The sequence below is a fragment of the Arachis hypogaea genome, chromosome 4, assembly GCF_003086295.3.
Source record: "Arachis hypogaea cultivar Tifrunner chromosome 4, arahy.Tifrunner.gnm2.J5K5, whole genome shotgun sequence".
Classification (NCBI taxonomy): Eukaryota; Viridiplantae; Streptophyta; class Magnoliopsida; order Fabales; family Fabaceae; genus Arachis; species Arachis hypogaea.
Window position 1 is genome coordinate 99,223,202 of NC_092039.1, and position 24,072 is coordinate 99,247,273.

The 24,072-nt window shown below is 40.5% G+C and overlaps 2 non-coding genes across 2 annotated transcripts; both read right to left on the reverse strand.

Moving 5' to 3' along the window:
• Window positions 1–11,759: 11,759 nt before the first annotated feature.
• On the reverse strand, window positions 11,760–11,867 carry LOC112798552 (small nucleolar RNA R71). The gene has a single exon (XR_003200160.1). It is a non-coding gene; the product is annotated as a small nucleolar RNA R71 (small nucleolar RNA).
• Window positions 11,868–20,363: 8,496 nt separating this feature from the next.
• Window positions 20,364–20,471, reverse strand: LOC112798553 (small nucleolar RNA R71). The gene has a single exon (XR_003200161.1). It is a non-coding gene; the product is annotated as a small nucleolar RNA R71 (small nucleolar RNA).
• Window positions 20,472–24,072: the final 3,601 nt, after the last annotated feature.

Consider the following 24,072-nt stretch of genomic DNA (forward strand, 5'->3'; position numbering starts at 1 on the left):
AAGCTAAATTACAACAATCCAGAAATAACCTTTCAGAAATTTTCGAACAAGAGAAGGAGATGGCCGAAAATAATAGTAATAATGCAAGGAGAATGCTTGGTGATTTCACAAAGCCAACATCCAAGTTTGATGGAAGAAGCATCTCCATTCCTGCCATTGGAGCCAATAACTTTGAGCTTAAGCCTCAACTAGTTGCTTTAATGCAACAAAACTGCAAGTTTTATGGACTTCCATCTGAAGATCCTTATCAGTTTTTAACTGAATTCTTGCAAGTCTGTGATACTGTAAAGACGAATGGAGTTAATCCTGAAGTCTACAGACTCATGCTTTTCCCTTTTGCTGTAAGAGACAGAGCTAGAATATGGTTGGATTCACAACCTAAGGATAGCCTGGACTCCTGGGATAAGCTGGTCACTGCCTTCTTGGATAAATTCTTTCCTCCTCAAAAGCTGAGCAAGCTAAGAGTGGATGTTCAAACCTTCAAGCAAAAAGATGGTGAATCCCTCTATGAAGCTTGGGAAAGATACAAGCAGCTGACCAAGAGATGTCCATCTGACATGTTTTCAGAATGGACCCTATTAGATATATTCTATTATGGTCTCTCTGAATTTTCGAAAATGTCACTGGACCATTCTGCAGGTGGATCTATTCACCTGAAGAAAACGCCTGAAGAGGCTCAAGAACTCATTGACATGGTTGCAAACAACCAGTTCATGTATACCTCTGAGAGGAATTCCGTGAATAATGGGGTCCCTCAGAAGAAGGGAGTTCTTGAAATTGATGCTCTGAATGCCATACTGGCTCAGAACAAAGTGTTGACTCAACAGGTCAACATGATCTCTCAAAATCTGAATGGATTGCAACATGCATCCAACAGTACTAGAGAGGTAGCTTCTGAAGAAGCTTATGATCCTGAGAACCCTGCCATGGCAGAGGTTAATTATCTGGGTGAACCATATGGAAATACCTATAACCCATCATGGAGAAATCATCTAAATTTCTCCTGGAAGGATCAACAAAAACCTCAACAAGGTTTTAACAATGGTGGACGCAATAGGCTGAATAATAGTAAGCCATATCCATCATCTTCTCAGCAACAGACAGAGAACTCTGAACAAAATAATTCTAATTTAGCTAATATAGTCTCTAATCTGTCAAAGGCCACTTTCAGTTTCATGAATGAAACCAGATCTTCCATTAGAAATTTGGAGGCACAAGTGGGCCAGCTGAGTAAGAAAGTTATTAAAACTCCTCCCAGTATTCTCTCAAGCCATACAGAAGAGAATCCAAAAGGAGAGTGCAAGGCCATTGATTTAATCAAAGTGGCCGAATGCATAGGGGAGGAGGAGGACGAAAATCCTAGTGAGGAAGACCTCCTGGGATGTCCTTCAAGCAAGAAGGAGTTTCCTATTAAGGATCCTGAGGAATCTGAGGCTCATACGGAGACCATAGAGATTCCATTAAATCTCCTTCTGCCATTCATGAGCTCTGAAGAATATTCATCCTCTGAAGAGGATGAAGATGTGACTGGTGAGCAAGTTGCTCAATATCTAGGAGCTATCATGAAGCTGAATGCCAAGCTATTTGGTAATGAGACTTGGGAAAGTGAACCTCCCTTGCTCATTAGTGACTTAGATACTTGGATTCAGGAAACTCTACCTCAAAAGAAACAAGATCCTGGCAAGTTCTTAATACCTTGCACCATTGGCACCATGAGCTTTGAGAAAGCTCTATGTGATCTTAGGGTCAGGGATAAACCTTATGCCACTCTCTGTAATGGAGAAGCTGGGGATCATTGAGGTACAACCTGCATTGTTCTCATTACAATTGGCAGACAAGTCAATGAGACAAGCTTATGGAATGGTAGAGGACGTGCTAGTGAAGGTTGAAGGCCTTTACATCCCTGCTGATTTCATAATCCTAGATACTAAGAAGGAAGATGATGAATGCATCATCCTAGGAAGACCTTTCCTTGCCACAGCAGAAGCTGTGATAGATGTCAACAGAGGAGAGTTAGTCCTTCAATTGAATGGGGAATACCTTGTGTTTCAAGCACATGGCCATCCCTCTGTGACAAAAGAGAGTAAGCATGAAGAGCTTCTCTCAGTTCAAGGTCAAGAAGAGCCCACACAGTCAGACTCTAAGTTTGGTGTTGTGAAGCCACAACCAAACTCTAAGTTTGGTATTCAAACCCCATATCCAAACTCTAAGTTTGGTGTTGGGACTAGACAACATTGACTTGATTGCTCTGTGGCTCCATGAGAGCCATTGTCAAGCTATTGACATTAAAGAAGCGCTTGTTGGGAGGCAACCCAATTTTATTTATCTAATTTTATTTTATTTTGTTTCTTTGTTATTTTTGTGTTTAATTAGGTACATGATCATGAGGAGTCACGAAAAAATTAAAAAAATTAAAAACAGAGTCAAAAACAGAAGAAAAAAATTTTTCACCCTGGAGGATGCACGGGCTGGCGTTCAACGCCCAGAAGGTGCATCTGGCCGGCGTTTAACGCCAGAACAGAGCACCATTCTGGCGCTGAACGCCCAAAACAAGCAACAACCTGGCGTTAAACGCCAGGATGGTGCACAGAGAGGACAAACTGGCGCTGAACGCCAGGAACAAGCATGAAACTGGCGTTCAACGCCAGAAACATGCATCACATGGGCGTTTAACGCCCAGAACGTGCACCAATGGGCGTTTGAACGCCAGAATGATGCACGAAGGCAATTTACATGCCTATATGGTGAAGGAATGGTATTTCTTTTCACCCCAGGATCTGTGGACCCCACAAGATCCCCACCTACCATATTCCCACCTTACCTTCATTCACCACTTACTTCTATCCACTCTTCCCCACTCACCTTCAAAATTCAAAACTCTTTCCCACCCAAACCCACCCATATAGCCAAATACACCCATCCCTCCATCTCTTCTTCTTCTTCATCATCTTTTCTTTCTTCTCTTGCTCGAGGGCGAGCAATTTTCTAAGTTTGGTGTGGTAAAAGCATAGCTTTTTGCTTTTTCATTACCAGTAATGGCACCTAAAGCCAGAGAAACCTCAAAGGGAAGACAAAAGCTTCCACCTCTGAGTCTTGGGAGATGGAAAATATAAGCCGTCATAGCTCAGTGGTATAACATGTGGCTGCAAATCAAGAGATCCCTGAGATACCTCAGGGGATAAGTTGTCCTCCACACAACTATTGGGAGCAAATAATGTTAAAAACACCAAAATCACTAGGGATCATGCAACAGAAGCAAGGAAAAGACATAAAGAAGCTCAAAAAGCACCATTGGACCTTCAAGAAGGCGCCACCTCACTCAGGTGGATTCATTCCTTGCTCTTATTTCTTTCTGTTTTCGTTTTTAATATTGTGTTTATCTATGTTTTGTGTCTTTACTTCATGATCATTAGTATGTAACCATGCCTTAAAGATTATGAATAATTCCATTAGTCCTTCACCTCTCTTAAATGAAAAATGTTTTAATTCAAAAGAACAAGAAGTACATAATTTTCGAAATTATTAGTGAATTTAATTTAATTATATTGATGTGGTGGCAATAATTTTTGTTTTCTGAATGAATGAATGAACAGTGCATATGTCTTTTGATATTGTTGTTTATGAGTGTTAAAATTGTTGGCTCTTGAAAGAATGATGAATAAAGAGAAATGTTATTGATGATCTGAAAAACATCATGAAATTGATTCTTGAAGCAAGAAAAAGCAGTGAAAAAGCAAAAGCTTGTGAAAAAAAAATGGCAAAAAATTGAGAAAGAAAAAAAGAAAAAGCAAGCAGAAAAAGCCAATAGCCCTTAAAACCAAAAGGCAAGGGTAGCAAGGATCCAAGGCTTTGAGCATCAATGGATAGGAGGGCCCAAGGAAATAAAATCCAGGCCTAAGCGGCTAAATCAAGCTGTCCCTAACCATGTGCTTGTGTCATGAAGGTCCAAGTGAAAAGCTTGAGACTGAGTGGTTAAAGTCGTGATCCAAAGCAAAAGAGTGTGCTTAAGAGCTCTGGACACCACTAATTGGGGACTCTAGCAAAGCTGAGTCACAATCTGAAAAGGTTCACCCAGTTATGTGTCTGTGGCATTTGTGTATCCGGTGGTAATACTGGAAGACAAAGTGCTTAGGGCCAAGGCCAAGACTCATAAGTAGCTGTGTTCAAGAATCAACATGCTTAACTAGGAAAGTCAATAACACTATCCGAAATTCTAAGTTCCTAGAGAAGCCAATCACTCTAAACTACAAAGGAAAAAGTGAGATGCCAAAACTGTTCAGAAGCAAAAAGCTACAAGTCCCGCTCATCTAATTAAATTAATATTCATTGATATTCTGGAATTTATAGTATATTCTCTTCTTTTATCCTATTTGATTTTCAGTTGCTTGGGGACAAGCAACAATTTAAGTTTGGTGTTGTGATGAGCGGATAATTTATACGCTTTTTGGCATTGTTTTTATATAGTTTTTAGTAAGTTTAAGCCACTTTTAGGGATGTTTTCATTAGTTTTTATGTTAAATTCACATTTCTGGATTTTACTATGAGTTTGTGTGTTTTTCTGTGATTTCAGGTAAATTCTGACTGAAATTGAGGGATTTGAGCAAAACTCTGAAGAAGGCTGACAAAAGGACTGCTGATGCTGTTGGATTCTGATCTCCCTGCACTCGAAATGGATTTTCTGGAGCTACAGAACTCCAATTGGCGCACTCTCAACGGCGTTGGAAAGTAGACATCCAGAGCTTTCCAGCAATATATAATAGTCCATACTTTATTCGAAGAATGACGACGTAACTTGGCGTTGAACGCCAAGTTCATGCTGCTGTCTGGAGTTAAACGCCAGAAAAACGTCATGATCCGGAGTTGAACGCCCAAAACACGTCATAACTCAGAGTTCAACGCCAAGATATGCCTTAGCTCGTGGATTGATCAAGCTCAGCCCAAACATACACCAAGTGGGCCCCGGAAGTGGATTTATGCATCAATTACTTACTCATGTAAACCCTAGTAGCTAGTCTAGTATATATAGGACATTTATCTATTGTATTAGACATCCTGGATTGTAAATTGAATCCTGTGATCACGTTAGAGAGGGCTGGCCATTCGGCCATGCCTGGACTCTTTGCCTATGTATTTTCAACGGTGGAGTTTCTGCACACCATAGATTAAGGGTGTGGAGCTCTGCTGTACCTCAAGTATTAATGAAATTCTATCTTCTTTTATTCAATTCTCTCTTATTCTTATTCCAAGATATTCATTCGTACCCAAGAACATGATGAATGTGATGAGTCAGATTACCCTCATTATCATTCTCAATTATGAACGTGCGTGATTGACAACCATGTCCGTTCTACATGCAACAGAGCTTGAATGCGTATCTCTTAGATTCCCCAACAGAATCTTCGTGGTATAAGTTAGATAGTTGGCGGCATTCATCTGGATCCGGAAAGTCCAACCTTGTCTGTGGTGTTCCGAGTAGGATCCTGGGAGTCCGGAAAGTCCAACCTTGTCTGTGGTGTTCCGAGTAGGATTCCGATCATGAATGACCGTGACGTGCTTCAAACTTTAACCTGCTGGGCGTTGGTGACAGACGCAAAAGAGGGATTCTATTCCAGTAGGAGCGGGAACCAACCGGTGATTAGCCGTACTGTGACAGAGTGCGTTGCATAGTTTTCACTGCGAGGATGGGATGTAGCCATCAGCCATGGGTGATGCCTCCAGACTGGTTAGCTGTGCGAGTGACAGCCGCACAGGTTATTTCCCCGTGAGGAATGAAAGTAGCCACAGTTGATGTTGAACCCCTATACAAAGCTTGCCATGGAAAGGAGTAAGAAGGATTGAGTAGAAGCAGTAGGAGAGCAGGCGTGCTTGAGCCATGCAGCAGCTGTATATACTTAAAAGATACCTCTACCAATGAATCTGCATAAGTGTTCTATCCCTTTTATTATTTATTTCTTTTTATTATTAATTATTCGAAAACCCATAAACCATTTTTAATCTGCCTAACTGAGATTTGCAAGGTGACCATAGCTTGCTTCATACCAACAATCTCTGTGGATTCGACCCTTACTCACGTAAGGTTATTACTTGGACGACCCAGTACACTTGCTGGTTAGTTGAACGAGATTGTGAAGACAATAAACAATGCCTTCAGAGTATACATCCTTTATAAATACATAACAAGTGATCACAATTTCGTCCACCATGCTTCCAACCATCAAAACCCCTTTTTTGTTCGCTTGACTAAGCTAATTGGATAACCATTGTTGCTCAATCCGATAATTCTCGTGGGATCGGTCCTCACTCACCTGAGGTATTACTTGGATGACCTGGTGTACTTGCCGGTTAAGCTATGGAAATTCTAAATCTCGCATAAGTGGGTTACCAAAATCAAGCAAGAAGAAGAAAGTCAAATGAGCCAGGGCTCTAAGAAAATATCAAATCCGAAGGCTACATCAGAGAAATCTTTCCTTCTTTGTGCATCATTGAAGATTGTTGAAGAAGCCTTCCCTCTGCATGTACCGAATTGGTAAAATGAAGATTATGGAGCTCTGCTACAAATCAAGGGATAAGAAAGAAACTTCATGGCAAAGCACAAATGAATGGCTTAGATCTTACAAGAAATTTGAAAATGGATGAAAGAGAAGATGGTAGGTATGAATGCATGTAAGGTTCAATCATTGCTGCTACTCTACCTTTCATCTGTGCCGTTATTACTACTGATATTTGGAGAAGAAAAAGTCAAAGTTGTTGAAGTCAAGTTTCAAGCTTTGGAAGCTTTACTCCTCTATTAAAGGGGTAAACGGTCAGAGATTGATTTAAGGTGTGAGAGCACAAAGTTTGGGTTTCCATAGCTTACAAAACTATCCCTTCTTCTCTTTCATGGTTCTCTATTGAATATTCAACTTTCTCAGTTTTATCTTTCTTTATTTTTAATGGAAAAAGGCATTAATGTGAGAAATTAAGAAAAAAACCATTGAGAGAAAAGGCAAAGAGAGTTAGATTTGGAGAAAATCCAAATGTTTATTTCAAATATTCTTTGTACATTTTTCTGTTTTATATTCATGATCTTGAGGGGATTTCCTTGCTAAGTTGGGTGAGCACTTAGTGGTTAAAAGTCTAGGGAGTGAACCTAGTCAAATATAACTTGGGTAGAAGCTGGGTTTGTCCCAGAAAGGATTGAGTTGGATTCTAGGAAAATTGGTGTTTATAATCTTTGAAAGTTAGTGAAAATTCTACCACTGTTGTTGTAAAACCCGATCAAAGCGTAATTAATTAAATAATAAATTAGATTTGAGCGGATATGGTTAGAAAATTTAGCAATCAGAATTTGATAATTTAAATATGATATTTGGATTCAATAAATTTTTCTGAGTCGGAAAACATAGTTTTTTGCATAAAAATGTGCATTGAAATTTTGACCGGCAATGCCGGCTGAGATCTATCTGGTACTGTAGCTGAGAAAATTAATTATAAGTGAATAAGTTTAAGAAATTAGGATTTATGATTAGGATAGGTAGAAGTATTTAAAATGCGATTTAAAGCTCTAATCTTAAAGGTTTTGGTCCAAAATTGGGCTAACGAACAAAAATAAGTGAACCGGGCTCAAGTGGGCCCAAGACCGAACATATATAAACATTAGTTATGAGCATTTTAGCTCATTTACCCTAAAGGATGAGGGTAGGGGCGCAGCTTTGGAGAAGAGAGAAGAGAGGAGAAAACCTAATCCTAGCTCCATCTTCAAATGTCCATAACATTTGCTACAAAACTCCAATTGACGAGCCATTTACATCCAGGGGTTGCTCTTCTCATCCTCAACAATTCTATCTAAGTTTTGTGGTGAGTATTTGATGAGCGGATAATTTGTACGCTTTTTGGCATTGTTTTTAGTATGTTTTTAATATGATCTAGTTAGTTTTTAGTATATTTTTATTAGTTTTTAGTTAAAATTCACTTTTCTGGACTTTACTATGAGTTTGTGTGTTTTTCTGTGATTTCAGGTATTTTCTGGCAGAAATTGAAGGACCTGAGCAAAAATCTAATTCAGAGACTAAAAAGGACTGCAGATGTTGTTGGATTCTGACCTTCCTGCACTCGAAGTAAATTTTATGGAGCTACAGAAGCCCAATTGGCACGCTCTCAACGGAGTTGGAAAGTAGACATCCTGGGCTTTCCAGCAATATATGATAGTCCATACTTTGCCCAAGATTTGATGGCCCAAACCGGCGTTCAAAGTCACCCTCAGAATTCCAAGCGTTAAACGCCAGAACTGGCACAAGAATGGGAGTTAAACGCCCAAACTGGCACCAAAGCTAGCGTTTAACTCCAAGAAGAGTCTCTACACGAAAATGCTTCAATGCTCAGCCCAAGCACACACCAAGTGGGCCCGGAAGTGGATTTTTATGTCATTTGCTCATCTCTGTAAACCCTAGGCTACTAGTTCTCTATATATAGGACCTTTTACTATTGTATTAAGGATCTTCTGATCTTTGGAATCTTTTTCTTTAGATCTTTTGATCATTGGGAGGCTGGCCTCACGGCCATGCCTAGACCTTGTTCTTATGTATTTTCAACGGTGGAGTTTCTACACACCATAGATTAAGGTGTGGAGCTCTGCTGTACCTCGAGTATTAATGCAATTACTATTGTTCTTCTATTCAATTCCGCTTGTTCTTGTTCTAAGATATCACTTGTTCTTCAACTTGATGAATGTGATGATCCGTGACACTCATCATCATTCTCACCTATGAACGTGTGATTGACAACCACCTCCGTTCTACCTTAGATTGGGTGAATATCTCTTAGATTCCTGATACACGATGCATGGTTGATCGCCTGACAACCGAGCGCTCGCCTGACAACCAAGCCAGCCATTCCGTGAGATCAGAGTCTTCGTGGTATAGGCTAGAACTGATGGCGGTATTCAAGAGAATCCGGAAGGTTTAACCTTGTCTGTGGTATTCTGAGTAGGATTCAATGATTGAATGACTGTGACGTGCTTCAAACTCCTGAAGGCGGGGCGTTAGTGACAGACGCAAAAGAATCACTGGATTCTATTCCGGCCTGATTGAGAACCGACAGATGGATAGCCGTGCCGTGACAGGGTGCGTTGAACATTTCCACTGAGAGGATGGGAGGTAGCCACTGACAACGGTGAAACCCTTGCATAAGCTTGCCATGGAAAGGAGTAAGAAGGATTGGATGAAGACAGTAGGAAAGCAGAGAGACGGAAGGGACACAGCATCTTCATGCGCTTATCTGAAATTCCCACCAATGAATTACATAAGTATCTCTATCTTTATCTTTATGTTTTATTCGTATATCACCCATATCCATTTGAGTTTGCCTGACTAAGATTTACAAGGTGACCATAGCTTGCTTCATACCAACAATCTCTGTGGGATCGACCCTTACTCGCGTAAGGTTTATTACTTGGACGACCCAGTACACTTGCTGGTTAGTTGTGCGAAGTTGTGTTTATGCCATGGTATTGAACACCAAGTTTTTGGATTCATTACTGGGGATTATTTGAGTTGTGAAAAGTATTGATCACAATTTCGCGCACCAAGTTTTTGGCGCCGTTGCCGGGGATTGTTGAGTTTGGACAACTGAAGGTTCATCTTGTTGCTTAGATTAGGTATTTTTTTTCGGAATTCTTGAAGATGAATTCTAGAGTTTCATGATGATTTGTTGATGTCTGGCTGGCTGTGAAGCCATGTCTAATTTCATTGGACCGAGGTTTCAACTTATCATCACAAGAGCATGTTGATTTCTATCAATCTTGCTGTTGGAGCAGTGATCTGCTAAGGCTTGGCTGGCCATTGGCCATGTCTAGTATTTTGGACCGAAGCTTTCTTTGAAAGCTTGGCTGGCTGTGAAGCCATGTCTAATTTCTGGACCGGAGTCTTAGACTAAACATTGCATGATTCCTGGAATTCTCATTAAGAATTTTGATACTTTTTTTTTCTTAATTTTCGAAAAAGCACAAAAAAATTTTACAAAATAAAAAAAAAAACCAAAAATATTTTTTCCTGTTGAGACTCTATTCTCATGTTAAGTTTGGTGTCAATTGCATGTTTCTGTTCTTCATGCATTCATGCATGTGTCTTCATTAATCTTCAAGTTGTTCTTGATGGTTTAATTGCTCTGATTTTTAAATTCTCTTGACTTGAGTGTTTATGTATCTCATATGCATTCTCATTTTGTTAGTGTCAGTAGTATACAAACTGTTAAGTTTGGTGTCTTGCATGCATTGTTATTTGATTGCATTTTGATTATTCCTTATTATTAAAAATCCAAAAATATTTTTAATTTGTGTCTTTTCAAGTCAATAATACAGAGGATTGAAGATTCAGAACATACAGCAGAGGAATTACACAGAAAAAGCTGGGCGTTCAAAACGCCCAGTGAAGAAGACAGACTGGCGTTTAAACGCCAGCCAGGGTGCCTGGCTGGGCGTTTAACGCCCAAAAGGGTAGTAGTTTGGGCGTTAAACGCCAGAATGTGCACCATTCTGGGCGTTTAACGCCAGGATGGCACAAGAGGGAAGATTTTGTTTTCAAATCAATTTTTTTTTCAAGTTTTCAAAGTTTTTCAAAATCAAATCTTTTTCAAATCATATCTTTTCAATCAAATCTTTTTCAAAATCAATTTCTTTCCATTTTCAAAAATACTTGCTAACAATTAGTGATTTGATTCAACAATTCAAGTATGTTGCCTTTTTTGTTGAGAAAGGTTTAATGTTTGAATCATATCTTTTCTTGTTAGCCAAGTCATTAATTTTTTTAAAATCAAATCTTTTTAAATTGTTTTTCAAATCATCTTTTCTCAATCACATTTTTTTTAAAAACCAATCATATCTTCTTAACCACATCTTTTTCAAAATAGTTTTCAATCAAATCTTTTTTATTTCTAATTTCAAAATCTTTTTCAAAAATCACTTGATTTCTTTTCCACTCTTGGTTTTCGAAAATCAATTAGTGTTTTTCAAAATGTTTTCAAAATTTTTTACTTAATTTTCGAAAATTTCTTCCCCCCTTCTCACATCTTTCTATTTATGGACTAACACTATTCCTCAATGAACAATTCGAACTCCATCTCCTTTGATAAGTTCGAATTTTCTACCTCTGCCCTCTATTTTTCTTTTCCTCTGACACCTCAAGGAATCTCTATACTGTGACGTAGAGGATTCCATATTTTCTTGTTCTCTTCTCTTTCATATGAGCAAGAGCAAAGACAAAAGCATTCTTGTTGAGGCTGATCCTGAACCTGAAAGGACCTTGAAGAGAAAGCTAAGAGAAGCCAAGGCACAACTCTCTGTAGAGGACCTAACAGAAATCTTCAAAGAAGAAGAACCCATGGCAGCCGAAAACAACAACAATGCCAACAATGCAAGGAAGGTGCTGGGTGACTTTACTGCACCTACTCCCGACTTCTATGGGAGAAGCATCTCTATCCCTGCCATTGGAGCAAACAACTTTGAGCTTAAGCCTCAATTAGTTTCTCTAATGCAACAGAATTGCAAGTTCCATGGACTTCCATTGGAAGATCCTCATCAGTTCTTTGCTGAATTCTTGCAAATCTGTGACACTGTCAAGACTAATGGGGTTGACCCTGAGGTCTACAGACTTATGCTATTCCCTTTTGCTGTGAGAGACAGAGCTAGAACATGGTTGGATTCTCAACCTAAAGAAAGCCTGAACTCTTGGGAAAAGCTAGTCAATGCCTTCTTGGCAAAGTTCTTTCCACCTCAAAAATTGAGTAAGCTTAGAGTGGAAGTCCAAACCTTCAGACAGAAGGAAGGAGAATCCCTCTATGAAGCTTGGGAAAGATACAAACAATTAATCAGAAAGTGTCCATCTGATATGCTTTCTGAATGGAGCATCATAGGTATTTTCTATGATGGTCTGTCTGAACTATCCAAGATGTCTTTGGATAGCTCTGCTGGAGGATCTCTTCATCTGAAGAAGACGCCTACAGAAGCTCAAGAACTAATTGAAATGGTTGCAAATAACCAATTCATGTACACTTCTGAAAGAAATCCTGCAAACAATGGGACTAATAAGAAGAAAGGAGTTCTTGAGATTGACACTCTGAATGCCATATTGGCTCAGAACAAGATATTGACTCAGCAAGTCAACATGATTTCTCAAAGTCTATCTGGAATGCAAAATGCACCAAGCAGTACTAAGGAAGCTTCATCTGAAGAAGAAGCTTATGACCCTGAGAACCCTTCAATGGAAGAGGTGAATTACATGGGAGAACCCTATGGAAACACCTATAACCCTTCATGAAGAAATCATCCAAATCTCTCATGGAAAGATCAACAGAGACCGCAACAAGGTTTCAACAATAGTAATGGTGGAAGAAACAGGTTTAGCAATAGCAAGCCTTTTCCATCATCTTCTCAGCAACAGACAGAGAGTTCTAAGCAGAACACCTCTGACTTAGCAACCATGGTCTCTGATCTAATCAAAACCACTCAAAGTTTCATGACTGAAACAAGGTCCTCCATTAGAAATTTGGAGGCACAAGTGGGACAGCTGAGCAAGAAAATTACTGAACTCCCTCCTAGTACTCTTCTAAGCAATACAGAAGAAAATCCAAAAGGAGAGTGCAAAGCCATCAACATGGCCGAATTTGGAGAGGAGAGAGAGGCAGTGAACGCCACTGTGGAAGACCTCAATGGACGTCCACTGGCCTCCAATGAGTTCCCCAATGAGGAACCATGGGAATCTGAGGCTCAAAATGAGACCATAGAGATTCCATTGAATTTACTTCTGCCATTCATGAGCTCTGATGAGTATTCTTCCTTTGAAGAGGATGAGTATGTCACTGAAGAGCAAGTTGCTAAATACCTTGGAGCAATCATGAAGCTAAATGACAAGTTATTTGGAAATGAGACTTGGGAGAATGAACCCTCTTTGCTCACCAAAGAACTGGATGACTTGTCTAGGCAGAAATTACCTCAAAAGAGACAGGATCCTGGGAATTTTTCAATACCTTGTACCATAGGCACCATGACCTTAAAGAAGGCCTTGTGTGACCTAGGATCAAGTGTAAACCTCATGCCTCTCTCTGTAATGGAAAAGCTAGGGATCTTTGAGGTGCAAGCTGCAAAAATCTCACTAGAGATGGCAGACAATTCAAGAAAACAAGCTCATGGACTTGTAGAGGATGTTCCGGTAAAAGTTGAAGACCATTACATCCCTGCTGATTTCATAGTCCTTGAGACTGGGAAGTGCATGGATGAATCCATCATCCTTGGCAGACCCTTCCTAGCCACAGCAAAGGCTGTGATTGATGTTGATAGAGGAGAATTAATCATTCAAGTGAATGAAGAATCCCTTGTGTTTAAGGCTCAAGGATATCCCTCTGTCACCATGGAGAGGAAGCATGAAGAGCTTCTCTCAAAACAGAGTCAAACAGAGCCCCCACAGTCAAACTCTAAGTTTGGTGTTGGGAAGCCACAACCAACTTCTAAGTTTGGTGTTGAACCCCCACATTCAAACTCTAAGTTTGGTGTTGGGAGGTTCCAACATTGCTCTGAGCATCTCTGAGGCTCCATGAGAAGCCCGCTGTCAAGCTACTGACATTAAAGAAGCGCTTGTTGGGAGGCAACCCAATGTTATATTTTATCTATTTTTCCTTTGTTATTTTATGTTTTCTGTAGGTTGATGATCATGAGAAGTCACAAAATCAATTGAAAAAGCAAAAACAGAATGAAAAACAGAAAGAAAAACAGCACACCCTGGAGGAGGATCCTGCTGGCGTTTAAACGCCAGTAAGGCTAGCAGATGGGCGTTTAACGCCCAGTCTGGCACCATTCTGGGCGTTTAACGCCAGAAAGGGGCACCAGACTGGCGTTAAACGCCAGAAAAGGGCAAGCACTTGGCGTTAAACGCCAGAAATGGGCACCAGCTAGGCGTTTAACGCCAGAATTGGCTCAAAACGCATTTTTGAATGCCATTTGGTGCAGGGATGACTTTTCCTTGACACCTCAGGATCTGTGGACCCCACAGGATCCCCACCTACCCCACCACTCTCTCTCTTCTTCACCCATTCACCAATCACCTCAACCCCTCTTCCCCAAAAACCCTTCACCTATCAAATCCCATCTTTCTCTTCACCACTCACATCCATCCTTCATAAAACCCCACCATTCAAATTCAAACCACTTTCCCTCCCAAACCCACCCATACATGACCGAACCATACCCTCCCCCCTCCTATATAAACCCTTCTTCACTCCTTCATTTTCCCACAACCTAAACACTACTTCTCCCCCCTTTGGCCGAACACAAAGCCATTCCCTTCTCCTCTATTTCTTCTTCTTCTACTCTCTTCTTTCTTCTTTTGCTCGAGGACGAGCAAACCTTTTAAGTTTGGTGTGGTAAAAGCATTGCTTTTAGTTTTTCCATAACCATTTATGGCATCCAAGGCCGGAGAAACCTCTAGAAAGAGGAAAGGGAAGGCAAAAGCTTCCACCTCCGAGTCATGGGAGATGGAGAGGTTCATCTCAAGGGTGCATCAAGACCACTTCTATGAAGTTGTGGCCTTGAAGAAGGTGATCCCCGAGGTCCCTTTCAAACTCAAAAAGAGTGAATATCCGGAGATCCGACATGAGATTCGAAGAAGAGGTTGGGAAGTTCTTACCAACCCCATTCAACAAGTCGGAATCTTAATGGTTCAAGAGTTCTATGCCAATGCATGGATCACCAAGAACCATGATCAAAGTGTGAACCCGGATCCAAAGAATTGGCTTACTATGGTTCGGGGGAAATACTTGGATTTTAGTCCGGAAAATGTAAGGTTGGCATACAACTTGCCCATGATGCAAGGAGATGAACATCCTTACACTAGAAGGGTCAACTTTGATCAAAGGTTGGACCAAGTCCTCACAGTCATTTGTGAAGAGGGCGCCCAATGGAAGAGAGATTCAAGAGGAAAGCCGGTTCAATTGAGAAGGCATGACCTCAAACCCGTGGCTAGAGGATGGTTGGAGTTTATCCAACGCTCAATCATTCCCACTAGCAACCGGTCCGAAGTTACTATAGACCGGGCTATCATGATTCATAGCATCATGATTGGAGAAGAAATAGAAGTTCATGAGGTTATATCCCAAGAACTTTATAAGGTGGCGGACAAGTCCTCTACCTTGGCAAGGTTAGCCTTTCCTCACCTCATTTGTCACCTCTGTTATTCAGTTGGAGTTGACATAGAGGGAGACATTCCCATTGATGAGGACAAGCCCATCACTAAGAAGAAGATGGAGCACACAAGAGACCCCACTCATCATGAGATCCCTGAGATTCCTCAAGGGATGCACTTTCCTCCACAAAACTATTGGGAGCAACTAAACACCTCCCTAGGAGAATTGAGTTCCAACATGGGACAACTAAGGGTGGAGCACCAAAAACACTCTGTCCTCCTCCATGAAATTAGAGAAGATCAAAGAATCATGAGAGAGGAGCAACAAAGACAAGGAAGAGACATTGAGGAGCTCAAGCACTCCATAGGATCTTCAAGAGGAAGAACAAGCCACCATCACTAAGGTGGACCCGTTCTTTAATTTTCTTGTTCTTTATTTTTCTGTTTTTCGAATTTTAGTGCTTATGTTTATCTATGTTTGTGTCTTGTGATCATTAGTGCCTTAGTGTCTATGCCTTAAAGTTATGAATGTCCTATGAATCCATCACCTTTCTTGAATAAAAAAAAAACGTTCTTAATTGAAAAAGAGAAGAATTGCATGAATTTTGAATTTTATAACAGTTTAATTATTTTGATGTGGTGGCAATACTTTTGTTTTTTGAATGTATGCTTAAACAGTGCATATGTCTTTTGAATTTTTGGTTCATGAATCTTGGCTCTTGAAAGAATGATGAAAAAGGAGACATGTTACTGAGGATCTGAAAAATCATAAAAATGATTCTTGAAGCAAGAAAAAGCAGTGAATACAAAAAAAAATTTCGAAAAAAAAAGAGAAAAAGAAAGAGAAAAAGAAAGAAATAAAGTTGTGATCCAAGGCAAAAAGAGTGTGCTTAAGAACCCTGGACACCTCTAATTGGGGACTCTAGCAAAGCTGAGTCACAATCTGAAAAGGTTCACCCAATTATGTGTCTGTGGCATGTATGTATCCGGTGGTAATACTGGAAGACAGAGTGCTTTGGGCCACGGCCAAGACTCACTAAGTAGCTATGTTCAAGAATCATCATACTTAACTAGGAGAATCAATGACACTATCTGGATTCTGAGTTCCTAAAGAAGCCAATCATTCTGAATTTCAAAGGATAGAGTGAGATGCCAAAACTATTCAGAGGCAAAAGCTAAAAGCCCCGCTCATCTAATTGATACTGATCTTCATAGATGTTTTTGGAATTCATTGCATATTCTCTTCTTTTTATCTTATTTGATTTTCAGTTGCTTGAGGACAAGCAACAATTTAAGTTTGGTGTTGTGATGAGCGGATAATTTGTACGCTTTTTGGCATTGTTTTTACTATGTTTTTAATATGATCTAGTTAGTTTTTAGTATATTTTTATTAGTTTTTAGTTAAAATTCACTTTTTTGGACTTTACTATGAGTTTGTGTGTTTTTCTGTGATTTCAGGTATTTTTTGGCTGAAATTGAGGGACCTGAGCAAAAATCTGATTCAGAGACTAAAAAGGACTGCAGATGCTGTTGGATTCTGACCTCCCTGCACTCAAAGTGGATTTTCTGGAGCTACAGAAGCCCAATTGGCGCGCTCTCAACGGCGTTGGAAAGTAGACATCCTGGGCTTTCCAGCAATATATGATAGTCCATACTTTGCCCAAGATTTGATGGCCCAAACCGGCGTTCAAAGTCACCCTCAGAATTCCCAGCGTTAAACGCCGGAATTGGCACAAGAATGGGAGTTAAACGCCCAAACTGGCACCAAAGCTAGCGTTTAACTCCAAGAAGAGTCTCTACACGAAAATGCTTCAATGCTCAGCCCAAGCACACACCAAGTGGGCCCGGAAGTAGATTTTTATGTCATTTGCTCATCTCTGTAAACCCTAGGCTACTAGTTCTCTATATATAGGACCTTTTACTATTGTATTAAGGATCTTCTGATCTTTGGAATCTTTTTCTTTAGATCTTTTGATCATTGGGAGGCTGGCCTCACGGCCATGCCTAGACCTTGTTCTTATGTATTTTCAACGGTGGAGTTTCTACACACCATAGATTAAGGTGTGGAGCTCTGCTGTACCTCGAGTATTAATGCAATTACTATTATTCTTCTATTCAATTCCGCTTGTTCTTGTTCTAAGATATCACTTGTTCTTCAACTTGATGAATGTGATGATCCGTGACACTCATCATCATTCTCACCTATGAACGTGTGATTGACAACCACCTCCGTTCTACCTTAGATTGGGTGAATATCTCTTAGATTCCTGATACACGATGCATGGTTGATCGCCTGACAATCGAGCGCTCGCCTGACAACCAAGCCAGCCATTCCGTGAGATCAGAGTCTTCGTGGTATAGGCTAGAACTGATGGCGGCATTCAAGAGAATTCGGAAGGTTTAACCTTGTCTGTGGTATTCTGAGTAGGATTCAATGATTGAATGACTGTGACGTGCTTCAAACTCCTGAAGGCGGGGCGTTAGTGACAGACGCAAAAGAATCACTGGATTCTATTCCGGCCTGATTGAGAACTGACAGATGGATAGCCGTGCCGTGACAGGGTGCGTTGAACATTTCCACTGAGAGGATGGGAGGTAGCCACTGACAACGGTGAAACCCTTGCATAAGCTTGCCATGGAAAGGAGTAAGAAGGATTGGATGAAGACAGTAGGAAAGCAGAGAGACGGAAGGGACACAGCATCTTCATGCGCTTATCTGAAATTCCCACCAATGAATTACATAAGTATCTCTATCTTTATCTTTATGTTTTATTCGTATATCACCCATATCCATTTGAGTTTGCCTGACTAAGATTTACAAGGTGACCATAGCTTGCTTCATACCAACAATCTCTGTGGGATCGACCCTTACTCGCGTAAGGTTTATTACTTGGACGACCCAGTACACTTGCTGGTTAGTTGTGCGAAGTTGTGTTTATGCCATGGTATTGAACACCAAGTTTTTGGATTCATTACTGGGGATTATTTGAGTTGTGAAAAGTATTGATCACAATTTCACGCACCAAGTTTTTGGCGCCGTTGCCGGGGATTGTTGAGTTTGGACAACTGAAGGTTCATCTTGTTGCTTAGATTAGGTATTTTTTTCGGAATTCTTGAAGATGAATTCTAGAGTTTCATGATGATTTGTTGATGTCTGGCTGGCTGTGAAGCCATGTCTAATTTCATTGGACCGAGGTTTCAACTTATCATCACAAGAGCATGTTGATTTCTATCAATCTTGCTGTTGGAGCAGTGATCTGCTAAGGCTTGGCTGGCCATTGGCCATGTCTAGTGTTTTGGACCGAAGCTTTCTTTGAAAGCTTGGCTGGCTGTGAAGCCATGTCTAATTCCTGGACCGGAGTCTTAGACTAAACATTGCATGATTCCTGGAATTCTCATTAAGAATTTTGATACTTTTTTTTTCTTAATTTTCGAAAAAGCACAAAAAAATTTTACAAAATAAAAAAAAACCAAAAATATTTTTTCGTGTTGAGACTCTATTCTCATGTTAAGTTTGGTGTCAATTGCATGTTTCTGTTCTTCATGCATTCATGCATGTGTCTTCATTAATCTTCAAGTTGTTCTTGATGGTTTAATTGCTCTGATTTTTAAATTCTCTTGACTTGAGTGTTTATGTATCTCATATGCATTCTCATTTTGTTAGTGTCAGTAGTATACAAACTGTTAAGTTTGGTGTCTTGCATGCATTGTTATTTGATTGCATTTTGATTATTCCTTATTATTAAAAATCCAAAAATATTTTTAATTTGTGTCTTTTCAAGTCAATAATACAGAGGATTGAAGATTCAGAACATACAGCAGAGGAATTACACAGAAAAAGCTGGGCGTTCAAAACGCCCAGTGAAGAAGACAGACTGGCGTTTAAACGCCAGCCAGGGTGCCTGGCTGGGCGTTTAACGCCCAAAAGGGTAGTAGTTTGGGCGTTAAACGCCAGAATGTGCACCATTCTGGGCGTTTAACGCCAGGATGGCACAAGAGGGAAGATTTTGTTTTCAAATCAATTTTTTTTTCAAGTTTTCAAAGTTTTTCAAAATCAAATCTTTTTCAAATCATATCTTTTCAATCAAATCTTTTTCAAAATCAATTTCTTTCCATTTTCAAAAATACTTGCTAACAATTAGTGATTTGATTCAACAATTCAAGTATGTTGCCTTTTCTGTTGAGAAAGGTTTAATGTTTGAATCATATCTTTTCTTGTTAGCCAAGTCATTAATTTTTTTAAAATCAAATCTTTTTAAATTGTTTTTCAAATCATCTTTTCTCAATCACATTTTTTTTAAAAACCAATCATATCTTCTTAACCACATCTTTTTCAAAATAGTTTTCAATCAAATCTTTTTTATTTCTAATTTCAAAATCTTTTTCAAAAATCACTTGATTTCTTTTCCACTCTTGGTTTTCGAAAATCAATTAGTGTTTTTCAAAATGTTTTCAAAATTTTTTACTTAATTTTCGAAAATTTCTTCCCCCCTTCTCACATCTTTCTATTTATGGACTAACACTATTCCTCAATGAACAATTCGAACTCCATCTCCTTTGATAAGTTCGAATTTTCTACCTCTGCCCTCTATTTTTCTTTTCCTCTGACACCTCAAGGAATCTCTATACTGTGACGTAGAGGATTCCATATTTTCTTGTTCTCTTCTCTTTCATATGAGCAAGAGCAAAGACAAAAGCATTCTTGTTGAGGCTGATCCTGAACCTGAAAGGACCTTGAAGAGAAAGCTAAGAGAAGCCAAGGCACAACTCTCTGTAGAGGACCTAACAGAAATCTTCAAAGAAGAAGAACCCATGGCAGCCGAAAACAACAACAATGCCAACAATGCAAGGAAGGTGCTGGGTGACTTTACTGCACCTACTCCCGACTTCTATGGGAGAAGCATCTCTATCCCTGCCATTGGAGCAAACAACTTTGAGCTTAAGCCTCAATTAGTTTCTCTAATGCAACAGAATTGCAAGTTCCATGGACTTCCATTGGAAGATCCTCATCAGTTCTTTGCTGAATTCTTGCAAATCTGTGACACTGTCAAGACTAATGGGGTTGACCCTGAGGTCTACAGACTTATGCTATTCCCTTTTGCTGTGAGAGACAGAGCTAGAACATGGTTGGATTCTCAACCTAAAGAAAGCCTGAACTCTTGGGAAAAGCTAGTCAATGCCTTCTTGGCAAAGTTCTTTCCACCTCAAAAATTGAGTAAGCTTAGAGTGGAAGTCCAAACCTTCAGACAGAAGGAAGGAGAATCCCTCTATGAAGCTTGGGAAAGATACAAACAATTAATCAGAAAGTGTCCATCTGATATGCTTTCTGAATGGAGCATCATAGGTATTTTCTATGATGGTCTGTCTGAACTGTCCAAGATGTCTTTGGATAGCTCTGCTGGAGGATCTCTTCATCTGAAGAAGACGCCTACAGAAGCTCAAGAACTAATTGAAATGGTTGCAAATAACCAATTCATGTACACTTCTGAAAGAAATCCTGCAAACAATGGGACTAATAAGAAGAAAGGAGTTCTTGAGATTGACACTCTGAATGCCATATTGGCTCAGAACAAGATATTGACTCAGCAAGTCAACATGATTTCTCAAAGTCTATCTGGAATGCAAAATGCACCAAGCAGTACTAAGGAAGCTTCATCTGAAGAAGAAGCTTATGATCCTGAGAACCCTTCAATGGAAGAGGTGAATTACATGGGAGAACCCTATGGAAACACCTATAACCCTTCATGAAGAAATCATCCAAATCTCTCATGGAAAGATCAACAGAGACCGCAACAAGGTTTCAACAATAGTAATGGTGGAAGAAACAGGTTTAGCAATAGCAAGCCTTTTCCATCATCTTCTCAGCAACAGACAGAGAGTTCTAAGCAGAACACCTCTGACTTAGCAACCATGGTCTCTGATCTAATCAAAACCACTCAAAGTTTCATGACTGAAACAAGGTCCTCCATTAGAAATTTGGAGGCACAAGTGGGACAGCTGAGCAAGAAAATTACTGAACTCCCTCCTAGTACTCTTCCAAGCAATACAGAAGAAAATCCAAAAGGAGAGTGCAAAGCCATCAACATGGCCGAATTTGGAGAGGAGAGAGAGGCAGTGAACGCCACTGTGGAAGACCTCAATGGACGTCCACTGGCCTCCAATGAGTTCCCCAATGAGGAACCATGGGAATCTGAGGCTCAAAATGAGACCATAGAGATTCCATTGAATTTACTTCTGCCATTCATGAGCTCTGATGAGTATTCTTCCTTTGAAGAGGATGAGTATGTCACTGAAGAGCAAGTTGCTAAATACCTTGGAGCAATCATGAAGCTAAATGACAAGTTATTTGGAAATGAGACTTAGGAGAATGAACCCTCTTTGCTCACCAAAGAACTGGATGACTTGTCTAGGCAGAAATTACCTCAAAAGAGACAGGATCCTGGGAATTTTTCAATACCTTGTACCATAGGCACCATGACCTTAAAGAAGGCCTTGTGTGACCTAGGATCAAGTGTAAACCTCATGCCTCTCTCTGTAATGGAAAAGCTAGGGATCTTTGAGGTGCAAGCTGCAAAAATCTCACTAGAGATGGCAGACAATTCAAGAAAACAAGCTCATGGACTTGTAGAGGATGTTCCGGTAAAAGTTGAAGACCATTACATCCCTGCTGATTTCATAGTCCTTGAGACTGGGAAGTGCATGGATGAATCCATCATCCTTGGCAGACCCTTCCTAGCCACAGCAAAGGCTGTGATTGATGTTGATAGAGGAGAATTAATCATTCAAGTGAATGAAGAATCCCTTGTGTTTAAGGCTCAAGGATATCCCTCTGTCACCATGGAGAGGAAGCATGAAGAGCTTCTCTCAAAACAGAGTCAAACAGAGCCCCCACAGTCAAACTCTAAGTTTGGTGTTGGGAAGCCACAACCAACTTCTAAGTTTGGTGTTGAACCCCCACATTCAAACTCTAAGTTTGGTGTTGGGAGGTTCCAACATTGCTCTGAGCATCTCTGAGGCTCCATGAGAAGCCCGCTGTCAAGCTACTGACATTAAAGAAGCGCTTGTTGGGAGGCAACCCAATGTTATATTTTATCTATTTTTCCTTTGTTATTTTATGTTTTCTGTAGGTTGATGATCATGAGACGTCACAAAATCAATTGAAAAAGCAAAAACAGAATGAAAAACAGAAAGAAAAACAGCACACCCTGGAGGAGGATCCTGCTGGCGTTTAAACGCCAGTAAGGCTAGCAGATGGGCGTTTAACGCCCAGTCTGGCACCATTCTGGGCGTTTAACGCCAGAAAGGGGCACCAGACTGGCGTTAAATGCCAGAAAAGGGCAAGCACTTGGCGTTAAACGCCAGAAATGGGCACCAGCTAGGCGTTTAACGCCAGAATTGGCTCAAAACGCATTTTTGAATGCCATTTGGTGCAGGGATGACTTTTCCTTGACACCTCAGGATCTGTGGACCCCACAGGATCCCCACCTACCCCACCACTCTCTCTCTTCTTCACCCATTCACCAATCACCTCAACCCCTCTTCCCCAAAAACCCTTCACCTATCAAATCCCATCTTTCTCTTCACCACTCACATCCATCCTTCATAAAACCCCACCATTCAAATTCAAACCACTTTCCCTCCCAAACCCACCCATACATGACCGAACCATACCCTCCCCCCTCCTATATAAACCCTTCTTCACTCCTTCATTTTCCCACAACCTAAACACTACTTCTCCCCCCTTTGGCCGAACACAAAGCCATTCCCTTCTCCTCTATTTCTTCTTCTTCTACTCTCTTCTTTCTTCTTTTGCTCGAGGACGAGCAAACCTTTTAAGTTTGGTGTGGTAAAAGCATTGCTTTTAGTTTTTCCATAACCATTTATGGCATCCAAGGCCGGAGAAACCTCTAGAAAGAGGAAAGGGAAGGCAAAAGCTTCCACCTCCGAGTCATGGGAGATGGAGAGGTTCATCTCAAGGGTGCATCAAGACCACTTCTATGAAGTTGTGGCCTTGAAGAAGGTGATCCCCGAGGTCCCTTTCAAACTCAAAAAGAGTGAATATTCGGAGATCCGACATGAGATTCGAAGAAGAGGTTGGGAAGTTCTTACCAACCCCATTCAACAAGTCGGAATCTTAATGGTTCAAGAGTTCTATGCCAATGCATGGATCACCAAGAACCATGATCAAAGTGTGAACCCGGATCCAAAGAATTGGCTTACTATGGTTCGGGGGAAATACTTGGATTTTAGTCCGGAAAATGTAAGGTTGGCATACAACTTGCCCATGATGCAAGGAGATGAACATCCTTACACTAGAAGGGTCAACTTTGATCAAAGGTTGGACCAAGTCCTCACAGTCATTTGTGAAGAGGGCGCCCAATGGAAGAGAGATTCAAGAGGAAAGCCGGTTCAATTGAGAAGGCATGACCTCAAACCCGTGGCTAGAGGATGGTTGGAGTTTATCCAACGCTCAATCATTCCCACTAGCAACCGGTCCGAAGTTACTATAGACCGGGCTATCATGATTCATAGCATCATGATTGGAGAAGAAATAGAAGTTCATGAGGTTATATCCCAAGAACTTTATAAGGTGGCGGACAAGTCCTCTACCTTGGCAAGGTTAGCCTTTCCTCACCTCATTTGTCACCTCTGTTATTCAGTTGGAGTTGACATAGAGGGAGACATTCCCATTGATGAGGACAAGCCCATCACTAAGAAGAAGATGGAGCACACAAGAGACCCCACTCATCATGAGATCCCTGAGATTCCTCAAGGGATGCACTTTCCTCCACAAAACTATTGGGAGCAACTAAACACCTCCCTAGGAGAATTGAGTTCCAACATGGGACAACTAAGGGTGGAGCACCAAAAACACTCTGTCCTCCTCCATGAAATTAGAGAAGATCAAAGAATCATGAGAGAGGAG